General features: G+C 40.7%; 1 protein-coding gene across 1 annotated transcript in view; it reads right to left on the bottom strand.

Moving 5' to 3' along the window:
- The window catches only part of LOC118098944 (phospholipid phosphatase-related protein type 5), a 100,375-nt gene extending 98,527 nt beyond the window's left edge, over nt 1-1,848 (bottom strand). Inside the window, exon 1 of the mRNA XM_035143220.2 lies at nt 1,515-1,848. The gene's annotated coding sequence lies outside the window, so the exon portion shown is untranslated. The remainder of the gene's footprint in view (nt 1-1,514) is intronic.
- Nucleotides 1,849-17,690: the final 15,842 nt, after the last annotated feature.

Raw genomic sequence — 17,690 nt, 5'->3', positions numbered from 1 at the left:
CTTTTCAATCTGCCTTCTCTCCTCTTGGCCAGGAGCGCAGTGCATGATGGTATATATTGCTCGGTTATTGAGCGGGGGTTGTCCACTACTTTTCCGGATCATTGTGGGGAACAATGACTCAAAAAAATCCACTACATTCAGACAGCACTACAAAATGGCCAACTCACTATGTAGTGGATTATATAGTGATTAGTGAGGACAAAGGCCTTGTGCTGCTTCCCTGTTTAGAACTTCTTGTGTATGATCATTGGACTGTAAGTAAAGTCTATTTCTAACCTGAACCATAATCTTCTTTGTGGTCTCATCTCTAGGGTTGGGTACCGAACTCTGTACCTTTAAGGGTACCGACCGAATTACGTCGGTAATCAGTCCCAAATTTTGGTACCTGTGAGTGCATCTGGGTGAGAGGGTATATAGACATGAGTGAGAGTGAAAGAGAGAGTATACGTAAGATAAAGAGCAAGAGAGCAAATTAATGTGACTCACCCCTGGAACGTGATCAAGCCAAGCTCATTTCTGATCAGTCCACACAGTCAGAACGATGGCGAGTCAATGTGCAGGCACCCAGGGAGCCATGCACAGCTCCACTATGTTCGTTTACAGTGTTCATTTGGGTCTCTTTTTTTTACGATGCCTCGTTATTCTCTATGCAGGAAAAACGTTTTTTTCTTGAACAGAGAGAGTAAAGTATCAGAAAAGAAGTACCGCTGCGTACCCAACCCTTCTCATCTGCAGGACCTGCAGAATCCAGATCTGACACTCCTCATCAACAATAACAATTGTAATGATAGTAAGGATAAGAATAATTCACCCCCACTGTCCCATCTCTCTCTTCCTTCCCTTCTCCACCCACCTCTCCTCCCCATTTTTCTCCGCTCACCACAACCTGTCGAGGCAGACGGCCGCTCACACTGAGTCCAGTTCTGCTAAAAGTGTCTTCCTGTTAAAAAGGGAGATTTGGGGGTGATGCGAAAACAGTCAAGATGGAGGGGCGTCTTTGTCGTTGTGTGCATGCGATCATGACCAAAGATAAACACTCAAGTTCTCTTCATTAGCTGTTTGCATGTTTTTTTCTTTTCATTTTTCCCCATGCATTAGTCAGAGTTTTTTAAATATGGGCTCATACACTTTAGATGCAACTTCAAGCACCTTTCCATTAGACTTTCTGTGCTTGTTAAATATCTTCCAATGCCCCACAGAGCTATTCTTTAAACATGGATATATTAACCCGAATCCAAGTCTGAGCATAGAAGCAGCTTTCACTGAAGCAAACTCAGCCCCTCTGCTCTACAGGCTACTGGCCTGTGTCCGGGTTACAACATTCAGCATTCAAACTTCCTGACGGTGCGAAGTTCAATGACTGGACTTTAGGTGGCCACAGATGCAATGTGTCACGTTATTGCAGCTGTAGAGAAAATAGTTTCTTCCCTCGTCGAGGTTCAGTTTACAGATCAGACAAGCAGGCAGAAGAGAAAAGCTGTGTTCGTCCAGTTATTCCTATAATGATCACTAACCTGACGACAGCCAGTGGGTACTGGAAGCTGTGTGGCTTCAGAGAGGGACACACTGGTGCACTCCCTGCCGGTGGCGGAGGAGATGAGCGGCTGCGGCTCGGATGAAGGACACCGGGGGAGAGACTCCTACCTCGGACAGCTCCTGGAGTTAGTGCCGCCTCTCCGGAGCCTCAGCGGGGGGAACAGCGGCATCAGCAGCCAAAGTTCAACCCGAGTGACAGCCACACTGTCCGCCGGGTGCAGGTCTCCCGCGATTGTCCGGCAGCTCCAGCTTTCAGCCCGCAACACTTTTCCGCATCTTCGTTATTTTAATGAGGCTACAGGATACCGTGGTGCTGCGTGCACGAGGGTTCCGCTGCTACCACGCATGCGCCTGCTCAGGTCGGTCTCTGCTGGACAGAGGTGAGTGCTGCATTCAAATAATGTCGGAGATCAGGTAACTCATCCAAACTAAACACATACAAGACCAAATACAACTTACCACTTTGAACACATCAGTATGTGTTGGTGTGAGCTTGAGGGAGGAGCCACAGTATTATGTTAAAACATAGAAATTACAAATTATTTGCAAAATATAGAATTGCTGCTATTATTTGAATGTACAGACAACTGGTTTGTAGCCTACCCCGACTGACACAGTTGTCATGAAGTTTAAACAGCATCTCTCTATTAGAGTTTCAACCACAACAGATGATTATAACCTCCATGGATTTCTTGCTTGACTGATGTATTGGACTGTGTTAGTCTCAGCCAGGTAACTGCAAAGTGTAGATTGTTAAGACTAAACATGACAACTCTCCAAAGTGAAACAAAAACATTTTTATAGGCACTGGTGGCTGGCTGCATCCCTGGTCCAAATCCCCACTCCCCAGAGGCCTCTGCTGCATTTCAATCTGCTTATTAGTTCTTATCACACAAATGAATGTTCAAGTGTTTATTTTTTGCGATTTAGTTTAAATTACATATTTAGAAATGGGCTGAGACATCCCGATTGACAGCCAAGCCTGAGATTGGTCAAGCAAGTGTGCAAGTGTGCAGGGAGTCATTTCAACGGTTCTACTCCACGATCACTACTACATAGACTCTGGCTCTAAGTGATGTCATCAACACAAGATAGCAGAGGCTTCATTTTTTTTTACAGTGGAAAAAAGTGGAGATGCGTCATGCATTTGTATTCATGCCAGCAAATGTGTGTGTGTGTGTGTGTGTGTGTGTGTGTGTGTGTGTGTGTGTGTGTGTGTGTGTATGTGTGTTGTCTTACCAAGCAACTCAGTCCTCATTGTTTTACTTATGTGTCTGACAAATATTCTACTACAGACAAGTATTGCTATATTTTTATGTTTTATAAGATATTTTGTTTACTCTTTTCCTAACAAGGTGAATATTTACATTGAAGCATTTTACTAAACATGTCAAATAGAGAGCACAGGATACCTTTCCTTTCTGATTCGCTGTATGTCAGACACATGTTTCTGACCTGAACACTTTGATATGTAACATCATGTTTTTGGACTCTGTATCTGTTCCACTAGTAGTAATAAGAGTCCTATTACACACACTGGGACTTACTGTGCACGTGGTGTCCACTTACCGTCATGGAGCAGTGGGAAGAAACCTTGGCAAGCAGCTAGTGTGTCAGAGCTCAGCGGTTACACCTCTGTAACTCTGTGATGACAGCGTCCTCCATCACAGCAACACACACTGAAATGTTGACAGTGACACACATTAATTAGCACTCGACCGTATGGTGTTATGAACACAGATGCAGCTATATACTTTGCATATTCATGAGCACTTGTGTAAAATATAAACAGAATTATCAATTGGGGTTAATATAACTATCCCAGATCTGTTCTATATTGCAGGACACGTCAATAAAACCACATCATATGTATCAAGCCAGGGGTCAATGATACTCAATGTCTACTGAAAAATCTCTTATCTGCCATATATTGACATGGGCATGTGAGTGTATATGTTTTGGCCAACACTGTTTTACTTGGTCTGCTTTGTATGGCTTGGGTAAATATTAACATATAGATTAATATTTGTTACAATGTGGTGATAATAATTTTTACAATTCTATCCCATGTCTTTGCGGTGCAGTGTGTGTTCTCTCAATTTAATATAATAAATTGAAATAACTAATTTCAAATTGACAAACTCAATATGTGCTCTCTGTGTCTCTGCATGATCAATGCTTAACAACAGTATAGTTTGTTGTGGTTTTGTGGTTTATTCAGATGTTTTGCATCAATGTTTTGCTTCCCCCTGTTGCTCTGTGTGATTTGTATAACTTGCATGTTGATCTCGTGGATTTCAGCTTCTTACTATTCAATGTTAACCGGTCACTTTATTGGTTTTAGACACATCCTGCAATCCTCATCAAAAGACTACAGGCAGAAAAACACTTTACATTTACAGAGCTCATGATTAATGTTGTCCTCATCAATAAAGATATGAAACAAATTTTTTGAGGGACTAAATTGGGTTATAGGCTATGTGTGTGTCTATGTGATTAGAATAACTGTAAAATAATACATGAACATATACAGTAATTATAATATCCAATATGCTTGTTAAATAAACTGGATAATATACTTCAATAGCCTTCTTTCCACAACTGGGGGTTGTCCACATGGTTTCTTGGATAGAAATAAAACATGAAACATATCGGAGGAGTGGTTCAAATGTATCGGGCATGAGAATCAAACTGGTGAATTGCTATTTTTAAACAATTGTGATCAATATTGCTTGATGCATGGACCCAAGGGCAGAACTGTCTTTGTAAACTGGCTTCTTTATGGCTGTATGGATGTTATGTTGAATATTAGGAGAACACAGGAGAAACTTTGGGCCAAAAATGTCCCTGTGCTAATCAGTGGTGTTCAGCCATCCCATAAATAAAGGCTGCTGGTAGAATGGAATTCAAGTCAGTCCACCTGGTTGTGACACGTGGCCTGTGAGAGTGGGAGCTCATCAAATTATCAAATGTTGCCTGCATATTCACCAACATGTGCCAAAAGGACAGAGACACAGAAACCAATGTGACACTGACAGGTTTGCTTGCAGTCACTGTCATCCGTCCAATCAGTATCAACTGCTCCACAGTGCGCCTGCGCTCCCTCTCCTCCTCCTCCTCCTCCTCCCCCTCCTCCTGCCTCCGTCGGTGGGGCTCCACAGTGTGGCTCCGGTCTGTACCTGACAGCTCGTCGGTGAACGTGCACGGAACCGGGTCAGTGCGTTCCCCCCAGCAGAGCTTTAGGGGCCGTGCAGATCCGAGTGTCGGGAGTGCGGACCGGATACCGTGCAACCGTCAGTGTTGGCATCCGCGTCCACACGGCGGCATGGAGCGCTCCTGATCCCGGCACGAAGCCTGGAAGAGCTCAGCCTTTCTTCCCTCGTCGCATCTCGTATCTGTTCGGATATCTGGAGCGAGGCCTGACCATGTCTGCCAGAGAGAAGGGGATCCTGACCAAAGACAGTGTCAGCCTGCTGCCCTGTTTCTATTTCGTGGAGGTGGGTTCATGCTTCTCATTCATAACCTCATTCATCAGCAGACTACTTCAGCGTCGTGAGGATGTAGGTGCTGTTGTGTGTAACTCTCACCCCAATTCATTACGCTACTATAGATAATCATGTCTATTAAGTGGCTCTTCATATGGAGATAACATTAATATAAAATTGTTTAAAAAAAATAATAAGGTCAACATGAAAACGCATTGCACTCATTATGTAAAAGGCATTTGCATAACGTGTATTTATGTGATTTTATTCTCATACAAACTTGAGTGTACATGACATTGTATCATTCTGTAACCTTCTCATATGGCTGAATTTGCAGTAAAGAAATCCCATGCATTTTTCAAAGGGCCTATTTCCTGTATGTTGCTTTTGTATAGTAGGCCTATGTATTAATTTGCCCCAAAAGCCTATGTTAAAACCTGTTATGTAACAGATAGATAATATATATTCATACACTCATAGACAAATTTGTGTCTTGAACATGGACACAGTGAAGGAAGTGGATAGGGACACAATCACACACATACACAAACACACACCAATAACAGCAATAACATACACAAACACTCTTTTTTTATTTTAACTTCCAACAGAGGACCACAAATGACACAATGACACAAATTAATTTCATATTATGAAAAAAGGAAAGATTAGATCAGACTAGAAGCTTTAAACATATTGATCATTTGCATCTTATTTAAAGTGCAGTGCATCAAAAGCTGCAAATGGCAGCAGCATCATCAAATGGTTTTACACACAAAAAGACTCAAGAGATTAACAGTTTGTGCAACAATGTGCACAATACCTGATGCAAACATGATGAGGAAATTTCAGCAAACATGCTGTCAAGTAGCTATGAATATGAATTTGTACTGATAGGATTGTGCAGCCATGGTGGATGTGAAATAGAGGACTTGGTGGTAACAGTAGTATGAGGTCACTCAGCCAGACTCCACTGTTTGTTTTTCCTTTTTTGCCATTTCGTTTTTAGGAATATCCAGCAGAAAGATTCATTGGAAACTCATTCAAATTGGTTGATGATTTGAAACATTTAAATAAAGATAGCACGAAGCTTGTGGTGACTGTCACTCCGTTCCCCTGCTGTGCACTTTATGCATGCTCTAATTCACCAGTGGCCTGTGGCTCTCCAATCAAACTGGCATCATGCATTATAGATTTGCCTCTAATATTGTATGATGGATGCTGTTAGGAGGACTGCATCATTCCAGTGGATTCTTCTCTCTGCTGTGACTTGGACGGGGAATTCCCTCAGTTTTGTTTTGTTTGAGGGATATTGCATTTACCTTTCGATGCACCCTGGCTGCATTTAATATCCAGGAACCCAAACATTTTAGCTATTTATAGTTTTAATTTGGGATGCCATGTGTATTGTAAATGGCCCAGGGAAGTGCTGTGCTAACAGTAAATCTGTGGACCGAGTTGAGCATGTCTTCTTCTACTTCATCAGATAAACTACAGCAGAGGTCGGCAACTGTGTCAAAATCGCTGCCAATTTAATAATTTTTATTTCATCAGCTCTGTCATGGTAACAACATTCACAGAATCACTTCCTGTACAGCAATTTGTCTTGAAGGTAATGGTACGTTTATACAGTGCTTGTCTAGTCTTGATGACTGCTTAATGCGCTTTACAGTACAGTTTTTGTCAATCACCCATTCACACACTCATTCATACAGTGCATCTATGTGCAGCACTTTTCTCTATGTGGACACTTCGTTTTGTTGGTTCAATGCTTTATATTGAGCAGAATTACAGAGCTCTTATTATGAAAAGCCGTAAACTTGGGTCTGAAGATGGTGTCGGATGCTTAACAGACCTCTGAGATAGATGACATGCAATGTAAAAAAAAAATCTAAGCAGTTCAATAAATAATTCAAACTTACATAAAAACCACATATTTGAACAGTAACAAAGCAAATTCAGTTTCATCTAATGAAAAACATTGACAGTAAAATCTTCACTGCAGATCAACCAGGTGTGATGAACACAAAGTTTCCTAATTTCACTCTGCACCATGGACTGTGCGAGACACAACAGTAAAAGTCTAAATGTCAACAGATTAGACAATATGCATCATCAACAACATGACAATATGCTGCGCAATATTGAAGGTTTATGAATATTGGACTTAAATTCATCCGGTAGCATTAGAATTCACTTCAGATGAAAGGTAAAGTCTCTTGATGTGCAAACAGGAATTTCCTAACATGTTCACAAAATTAACTTCCTGTTGTTCTCACCGTAGCCACTTTTGTATTATTGTACTTTTAATTATTAGCTGCAGTAGTAGTAGCGGTGGTAGTTGTGGTAATTGTGATAGTATTTTTTTTATAATTAATGCAATTGTTACTGCATTCAGGATATTGATCAGGTGGCTTAGTTTGTTTCTTCAAGCATTTAACGGATACACTTATAAATGTCAGATCTGTCTTAAAACAATAGTCAGGTGTCCATATAAATACCTCAACAGGTTTTAAGTGGTGGAGGGACATAACCCACACTTTACCTGAAGTTAATGAGCCTTCAGCTGTTTGAGATAATCAAGTAAGTAATCTTCCAACATAGTGATGTTTTCAGTTCAATCTTCTCTTTTGTCAATGTCCTCCATCACAGATGTGAAACAAAAAATTGGGGAACAAAAAGAAGGATTGTTTGTACTTTGACAAAAAACTTGATTTAACTATTATAATTTCTGTAGCCTCATGTTTGCTTCAGATCAAGCCAAGAAAAGTAATTTTTCACATCACTCACATTTAGAGCACAATAGGAAGAGGACAATTTAATATGCAGTGTGAATAGGTGGGATGCTTAGAGTAAGCATTTACCAGTTTAAGGTTTCAATAGATCACCTAGTGTAACTAATGTAAGAGACTGGACACGCTGCAATTCTTTACTTCTAATCAGTAAGGAGTCAGATTTACGTTGGAGGACGAGCAGCTGCAGATATGATCTGTCTGTTCCCTCCAACCGGCTGGCTGCTCCCCTTTACTGTGGACTCTGAAGTGCAATAAGGCTCCACTGTGAAGCTTCAGGCTTCTTTTCCTCCAAAGTGGAACAAATGGAAGCATGAGGAGGGCTGAACAACTGTTATCTGAAACTGGAGGTAAACAAAAGATTGAATCACATGTAGAATTGTTTAGGGAGGGACATGGCCAGTAGCCTAGATGAGGGATAAAGATGATGGCGTTTGTGCAGATATGGTTTTTCACCACCAAGCTCTTGTGTTGATGGTGTTGCACTTCCCTTTCTGATACACAACATTTGTATCTTGTGCGATACTCTGTTGGAGAAGGTGATCATAGTTGTGCCGTGGTTCTGACATTTGAGACTAAACACTGACATATAATAAAACTTTAATAACAAATTTGATCAAAATGGATTGAATATGTTATGGATTGAAGCAGATACTTTTACACAAAAATGTAAATGTATTTGTTTAGTAATAGCAGATTATGAGTTCATATAACCCAAATATTTCAGAAAAATTAATTAATTTCACAAACACAATCAGTTCTTTTTTAAAAGTTTGAATCAAATATCTTTTTGTGTGACTTCTGTTGTGAGTATTACGAAATTGCAAGTCAGCAATGTTGAAAATGGACATCAGCCTTCATGGAGACATCCACTACCTAGGTCTCAAGGACTGAAAAACAGAGATACCTCCAGGCCCAGGGGATAGTACAACCATTGGTTGTAAAGTACGTAACAGTGACTGAATCTAATGGCTCCCACTTCAGTCTCAGTGTCACTTGGAGGAGAGTAAGGTGTTGATGCATTGCTCAGTAAAACTATTAGTTTGAATTTTAAATTCTGTCTGTTGTGATAAATTAATAATTTCATGTTTGTTAGGCTTTAACAGAGTCCCAGTCTTGATGTTCATTGGGGTGGAAGGTTGACCTTTTCTTGTCTCCTGGCCACGGTCGTTTGTCTGATCATGATTTCTGATCGATGCCTTTTGTCACTTTTTAACTAACTGTACTTTATAGTGGCCCATGGTTTATTTTTTAGTCATAACAGTTGTATTCTTTTTTGTGGCTTAACTTTGATGGCTTCTTGAAATGGGATAAAAATGTTTGTTGTCATACATATAAGGATGTGATATTTATTTGTGACTATGTTTCTGTAAACAATGAAATTCAATATATTTATACTCTGCCCCTAAGTCTACAAATGGCAAAGATATCAATCAAGAAATAAGTTATCTGTTGAATAAAAATTCAGAGGCAGTCCAGCTTTTGTGATGCTTCTTATCGCAGGCTCAAGACAACATATCTGCATCATATCAAGCTTTAAAGACCCATATTAGATAAACCTAGGCACACAGACAGAGGGGAAAGAGGAAGGACAATGTCAGAGATCCAGTCGGCACGAATGAAAAGAGCCTGATAGAACGGAACAGTACGTGTCACAGATAGAGAATGTTAGCGTGTGACAGAAACAGAAGGAATGAAGGTGGAATAAAGAGGATGAGACACAGAGATGAGGCTGGCACTGAGTGTGAGCAGATGTAGGGCAATGGAGCATCTCTTCTGAGCTGAGCTCTCCCAGAGGAGCCAAGGCTATTCAAAGAGAGAGAGCAATAGGAATACGAAGACATCTTGTTCTGTGATTTTTATTACGCTCCTATATCACCACACTGATTGCACTGTTTGCTCTATGAGCCTTCAGCAGATTCACTTATTCAACTCAAGTTACGGTAGTTTATAAGGCAGGCACTCAAACAGAGAAGATGAAACTAAGAAGTGTGACAGTGTTTATGGTATCTATCGGCAGTCAGGACAGAAGCTTCCTTTTAGTAACAAATGAAGATAGATATGGAGTATTTCTACTGAGTCTGAAATATTTTTTCTCTCTAAAAACTGTATGACAGCTTCATTGCACTGGTTTTTTGTTTATTTGTGAGCATCAGAAGCTAAACAAAAGTGGACTGTAATGGGGAATGGTTACTCAAATACTCTACTTAAAGGTATGGTTCACAGAAAAATGAAGATTCACTCATTATCTACTCACCACTAAGCCAATGGAGGGGTGGGTGAAGTGTTTGAGTCCACAAGACACTTCTGGAGTCTCAGGGGTAAACAGTGTTGCAGCTAAATCTAATACAATTGAAGTCAATTGTGACCTCTTCTTCAGACGTTACTTCAGTTGTGCACCATAGCGCCATCAAGTGTTTTGGCCTTTTAATCAATGATACAGGCCAAAGGGTATGATGAGGCTAAAGGTAAATCTGACTGGCTTCTGGCTTGTATGGCAGTTGAGTTGCTTCTTTCGGTGTCCATTTCCGTCCTGTTGTCAGTGATGGTCCAACAGCCCCTATAGATGTGTCTTGGGATCTGGGAGGGTCATCTCCAGCCTGGTTCTGGTGCTTTTAAACTCCTCTACAAGACTTGAGATAGGCAGCTGGAGGATGCCGTGTCTATACAGGCTGACATTGCATGAAAAACATGGTAAACATGTCTACCCTTGTTCAGGCAAAGATGGACTCATCAGCAGAAGGCATGTGTATAAATAAAGCCAAAATAAAACAAACAAAACGTTAAATGGGTTCCTGGTTGGAAAAAAAGAGAATCCAACCAATTGCAACATTCCAAATATACCCAATACAGTTAACAATATTTGTTTTTGATTATATAATAAACATGACTGTGGTCAATAAATTCACATAAATGCCTAATAAAACAAATATGACAAAAACCATGTATGCAAACAAAGGCAACAAATATTTTGTCGAAAGTTCCAATCAACATTTCCAGTTAAAAAAGGTTTAAAAAGTTTCTGTTATTTAATGCATCAAAATATGAACACAAGCCTTTAAATCAAAGGCGGTTTACAGTTGGCTCTTCTTCTGCCCCGATTGAAAAATGTGTGCATCAATATATGGCGATAATGCTCCTTGACATTGGTGGCTACCAGCCAATAAACCAAACAAAGAAGAAGGTGAAGATGAAATTTGACTTTGTCTAATTTGATGGTAGGTGGGCAACGAACCAACTGTCTACTCAGCTCAGGCATAAAACAAATATACATACATACATACATACATGTTACACAATGTGTGTCTTTCACTTTGTGAAAACGTTGAAAATGACTAAATATTTCTTCAGCTGCAAATCAACTAAAGGTGATGTACGTAAGGTGTGAATTGTGAATATATTTGTTACCCTTATTTCACTGTGCACCATCTAGATGAGTTGACATATTTCACTTAACACATCTGATTTTCTACTAAGAGACTTGAATCATTAAAAGTTGGGCAACTCGACTCAATGAGAAAGCTCCATGACTGTTAACACCGCACCCACCAAAAATAACTGCCAGCCAAATCCCACTGGAACCTGCTTTCCATTTTTACACTTCTATTATTCAAAGTATCTTCCCTGTTCTCTCATGTCTGTAATCACTGAGGGAACGCCAGGAACACTCGGGAACCAGCAGAGTCTGAAAAACTTGCTGAGGAGCGCTGAATGGCACGAGTCCAAACACATCCAAATTTAAACATGTAAGGAACTCAGGGCAGAAAGCGGAAAATTAACTGCATTCCAACTGCACAACAAAATATCACTATAATGACCGCTGGAGGCAGCAGAGTTTATTAAGCTTCTTTTTTTTTGTTCATAGAGAGATATGGATGTAGAGTTTGTCCAGGAATTAACATTGATGGGTTTATCCACGAAGGAGCATGAATGTGCTCAGCTTGTTTTGCTTTGTGTACAAGCTTTGGCAGCACATAGCTCAGGGATCTCACACTCTCTTATAAGAGGTCCGATGATGCATTTTAAATTACGTGTTAATTTTTAAGTAAAGTAAAAAAAAAAAAAATCTATGTACAATTGTTAGAGAGAAGAATTGAAGCATAAAAACAATCTATCCACTGTTGTTCAACCTCATAAGATGTGATTCAGCCAAATAATGATGTCCATTTTCACTGCTCCCTGCATCCATGAGTGTAGATAACTCTTACTGGACAGCTCAGCTGAAATCACACATATTCAACATGACAGCACATACTGCTAACAAAGGCAAAGATCCTTGTGGTCATCAGTGGAGCAGTCATGATATGAGCAAACGCTGAAGATTTCTTTACTGTTCTTTGTAAACTTTGACAATAGTTTGCTGGTAGCTTGTCTGTGAGTCATGTTGAGGACTCGTCATGATAATGACATAACGCTTAGGGGTTACTGGCACTGACATAAAAACAGACAATAGGCTTGTGTGCACACACACACACACATACAGTTGTGTCTCCATGACTTAAGGCGACATTAGACTTACTCTAACCTGAACCATAGTTATTACTTGCATGCCTACTTACTACTTGCCTAACCCTAACCCGCGAACTGGACTCGGTTGATTTTCTTGAAGACATTTCACCTCTTATCCAAGAGGCTTCTTCAGTTCGAACTGACTGCTGGGAATCCCAGGTATTTCATTTGTAGGGTCGTTAGGGATTGTGAGGTTACCTGAGAGGCTGGACCCACCCTGCTGTTAGTTTCACTTAGAGAGCAAGCTGAAGCGGAAAAAAATTGCCCCCAATCATCTAAAGCATAGGTCACCGATAGGTCTGCCGCGGTCCAGACGCCGTTCTATATGGACCCAGACCTATTATTAGATTTTGACGGAGCATTTCTATTTCATCCTGCGCAGCTTTTTTCGTCTTTACAGTAGTAAATCCTGGCAGCGCGGAAGAGTTAACTTCTCTCACTGAACAAGAGAAAGTGGGGAACTAAGAGAAAGGCCGTGTTTAAGCTGTTTAGTGGTAATATTTGTTTAGATTCTTATATGTGAAATGTAGTTAAGAAGAAAAGGGGAAACTCAAACTACATCTTTTTTTTCTTCTAAAATTAAGTACTTTATTTTAAGATGACTTTTTCAAAAGGTCTTTAATTCATTTTTAAATGCAAACCTTATTTTATTTGAAACGAGAAGATAACATTTATTTTATTATTATTTTATTTTTAGAGTACCCTCCAGTTCAATGTGAAAATTTATAATAAACATTGTTGAAATACTATTGAATTGTACTTTCTTTATTTTATTTGACAGTTCTGTCAGTTTTTGACTTCATACAGACATTGATACAACTACTAGACTACTTCAAAATAAATATCACAAAATCATAACGCATGTAGACATTATGATGTTTCTTTTAAGAATTTTTTTATTTAATAAAATACCCCTGATCTAAAGTGTGGGAGTTTTTAGTCAGAGACCGGTTTTCATTTATTTTGTTGTTGGACAGCTTAATGTAGATTGATATCTTCCTTTTCGAGAATGGAACAAGCTCTTGCACTCATTTTATTTTTGGAGAGTTTTTTTAAGGGACTGTAAAGGGTAGATTAGCAGTTCAGACGTGGCAATTTTTTTGTTTTTGTGGAATAATGCCCTGCAGTGCGAATTTAGTGACATCTCTGAGTGAAGTTGCATGTTGCAGCTGAATACCCTTCACCTCACCCTCCCCTTCCAAACATGAAAGAGAACCTGTGGTAGCCTTCAGTTTTCATAAAAACTCAAAGGGTGTTTAGTTTGTCCAGTCTGGGCTACTGTAAAAAACATGGCGGCCTCCATGGAGAGGACCCGCTCCCGATGTATATATAAAGTAGTTAAATATAAAGAGCCCATTCTAGGGTAAAGAAATCCACAATTTGTACAATTTAGATGATTACCAGGATTATCAGGACACTGTTCAGGGATGGTCTCTGACAAGGTAATTACCTGGGACTCCCAGCAGCCAGTTCAAACTGAAGAAGCACATGGATAAACCATGACTGATAATTTTCAGACAAGGAAACATGTCTTTTCCCTAAATTGTAATGATTAATGAAGGCAAGTCTCCATAATGTGACTGTGTAAACAGATTTAGGTCATTGCAACCTGGTCCACACACAAACACACATATACATACAGTATATATACACACAAAAGAAAATATGTAAACGGTTTGTATTTTTCGATAGCACTTTTCTAGTCTTAATGACCACTCAGAGAGCCTAACAGTACAGGTTTTGCCATTCACCCATTCAAACACACATTCATAGTGTATCTATGTGCAGCACTTTCTCAATGAAAATGGTATATTGCCCAAGGACACTTAAGCATGTAGCATGGGGAAGCCTGGGATCGAACCGCTGACCCTCTGGTTATACAGTATCACTGGTAGAGGACATCAGATACTGTGAAAGTATCACTGTGAAATAAGTTTAACTGAAAATGTTTTTTAGACCAATTACACTTAGGTAACTATGGCTTTCATTTGTTGTATCAATGTTGAGAAGGATCAAAGAAAATGAGGTCTGGGTAAATTTTGAACTAATAGTGACGTTTGCAACCAGAAAATTAAGCAAGTCCCTCATCAAAGGTCAACAGGTCATCAGACTCATGTAGAATTTTCCTTCAGTGACAAAGTCCAGCACACAGTCTGGCCAATAGCTATTGACACCAAGCGTCATGCAGAATTTATATTACCCTGGTTCTCTACTTTCCTGTGCATTTGAGTCATTTGATTGAAATCTACTTATGTTGTTTACATTACATTTCCTTTAGCTGACGCTTTTATCCAGAGCGACTTACAAGAAATGCATTCAACCATGAGGGAACAAACCCAGAACAACACAAATCAAGCGAGTTCAATTTTCTTCAAGAAAGCCAAACTACAAAGTGCTATATGTAAGTGCCATATAAGTGCTATTAAATATATATATTTATTTATTTTTATCCAAGGTATAGTCAGAAGAGATGTGTCTTTAGTCTGCGGCGGAAGATGTGTAGACTTTCTGCTGTCCTGATGTCAATGGGGAGCTCATTCCACCATTTAGGAGCCAGGACAGCAAACAGTCGTGATTTTGTTGAGTGGTTAGCTCGCAGTGAGGGAGCAGCAAGCCGATTGGCAGACGTAGAGCGGAGTGGACGGGCTGGGGTGTAAGGTTTGACTATGTCCTGGATGTAGGCGGGGCCCGATCCGTTCGCTGCACGGTACGCAAGTACTAGTGTTTTGAAACAGGTTCCTAGCAGTCTGGGTAGGGGCTACCATGGAGTTGTCAAAGTTAATAGTCAGGTAATGGGTGGGAGAGCCTTTCCCTGGAAGGAAAAGTAGTTCGGCCTTGTCAAGTTTGATTTTCAGGTGGTGTGCAGACAGCCACTGAGAGATGTGACAGCCACTGAGACAGCCAGAGATTCGTGCTGCTACCTGTGTTTCAGACTGGGGAAAAGAGAGGATTAGATGGGTGTCATCAGCGTAGCTGTGGTAGGTAAAGCCATGTGAGTGAATGACAGAGCCGAGAGAGTTGGTGTACAGAGAGAAGAGGAGGGGACCCAGGACGGAACCTTGAGGGACCCCAGTAGTGAGAAGTCAAGGTTCAGACACATATCCTCTCCAAGTTACCCGGAAAGTGTGGTCATTGAGGTAGGATGAGATCAGGGAGAGAGCAGAGCCTGAGACACCCAGATCATGTAGGGAAGAAATAAGGATCTGGTGGTTCACTGTGTCAAATACAGCAGAAAAGTCTAGAGCAGTGATCACCAACCTTTTCGAGCGCAAGATCACTTTTTTATTCCAAACGTAAGCCGAGATCTACCACCCTGATATCTTCCAAGAAACCCACTGAGGAGGGTCATATTGATTAGTTTTTGCAATTTCTGTTAAAGGCTGAATGTATGAGCATAAATATACACAAAGAAGCAGTTGTGCAACTTTCTATTCAATGCACAATATTCACATTAATATCATTTTATATTTACAGCATCTGTTCAGTGCACAATATTTAGCTTCAGTTCAACAATATGTTCTGCAGAGGAGCTGCTACTGCAGCACAATGTTTTACATTGGCTTCGCCTTGAATATGGCCATAAATATTACTATTGCCTTGCATGAATGTAGTCCCTTGTACTCAAATAAATACAAGTACTATACAGTATGAAGCCGTGCATCTTCCGCTTTTGCAAATATTTGACAATCAAAAACCCTTTTTAAACAAAAGAATGGATTCTGTCAACAGAAACGCTGGAGTGCTTTTATTTTGAAACGCATACAGAAAGTCGTTTTAACATTTTAAAATGCATGTTTGTGACATAATTTCAACAGATAAACATTAAAACTCAGGTGAAAGATAATTTTCTCTGTTTATTCTTCTGTGAAACACAACGTTTATCTGTCTATGACACAAACATATTTACAACACTTCCCGAACCCGTTTCAAAGTAAAGGCACTCCAGCGTTTCACTTTCTGAATCCATTCATTTGTTCTAACGGGGCTTTGATTGTTATCGACAGACCGGAAGATGCGCGTCTTCATACCGTAGTGTCCTGGTGTTTAGTTTAGTACATAAACCGACTTGTTTTGAAGGCAATGCAGTAGATAAACCAACACCTCCGTCGCCAGTAGCGGACACTCTGCCATGTGAACAACAGACAACCAACACACAGCTGATCTGCGGTGCAACCGCAGCCAGTGATTCCTGAGAGTTCGGAGATCGACAGTGAAGACTGCGAGATCGACCTGTAGATCGCGATCGACGGGTTGGCGACCACTGGTCTAGAAGGATGTGGACAGAGGAGAGAGAGGCTGCTCTAGCAGTGTGAAGTTGCTCAGAGACAGCAAGGAGGGCAGTCTCAGTTGAGTGGCCTGCCTTGGAACCAGACTGGTGAGGATCAAGTAGGTTGTTCTGGTGAAGATAGGAGGAGAGTTGATTAAAGAGAGCACGATTGAGTGCTTTGGAAAGAAAGGGAAGAAGAGAGACAGGTCTGTAGTTGTTTACTTCAGACGGGTTCAGGGTGGGTTTCTTCAGGAGAGGATTTACTCTTGCCTCCTTCACAGAGTTAGGAAAACAGCCAGTTGACAGGGAAGTGTTATTAAGATGGGTGAGAAAAGGAAGAAGGTCGGGAGCAATAGACTGGAGAATGTGAGAAGGGATGGGGTCAAGGGGGCAGGTGGTTGGGCGGGCGGAGGTTACCAGGGTAAGAACGTGTTTGGGAAACAGGGGGGTGAAAGAGGAAAGCGAAGGGGATGAAGATGAAGTTGATGGAAAGGTAGTTACAGGAGGTCGGTTTGAGAATGAGGAGCGTATGCCATCTATCTTTTTTGTAAAGTAACTACTACACAAAAAAGGGTTAAAGGTAAGGTTAAGGGTTAAAGTGGCTTGGTAGAAGGGTGGAAGAAGAAGGGGGACTGGGGGGGTCAAGGAGGTTGGAAAAGATAGAGAACAGTTTTGTGGGTTTCGAAAATGAGGATTGAATTTTAGTTTGGTAAAAAGAGCTTTGGGCTGCGGTAATAGAGGCAGAAAAAGAGGAGAGACGATATTGATAAGTGAGCAGGTCATCAGGGTGTTTCGATTTTCACCATTTCCTTTCTGATGCTCGCATAGTGGCTCTGATGGCGTCCACCTAGTCACACAACCAGGGAGCAGGTGAGGACTTGTGCACCTGTCGTGAAGTAGTGTCTGTGGCAGTTAGCATACATGAGTGAGAAAGAGTCAGGTGACGGAAGGGCTGATAAAACAGAGGAGGCCAGAGAGGAGGAAGAGAGGGAGCAAATGTTGCAACGGACAGGTACAGAGTCTGTTGATGTGATAGGGTTGTCAGATTGTGAGAGTGGGAGAGAGTAAGAGATAAAGTGGTCAGAGACATGAAGTGGGGTT

The sequence above is a fragment of the Hippoglossus stenolepis genome, chromosome 19, assembly GCF_022539355.2.
Source record: "Hippoglossus stenolepis isolate QCI-W04-F060 chromosome 19, HSTE1.2, whole genome shotgun sequence".
NCBI lineage: Eukaryota > Metazoa > Chordata > Actinopteri > Pleuronectiformes > Pleuronectidae > Hippoglossus > Hippoglossus stenolepis.
The sequence above is the reverse complement of the archived record's forward strand: the minus strand, read 5'-3'. Positions and strand labels throughout refer to the sequence as shown.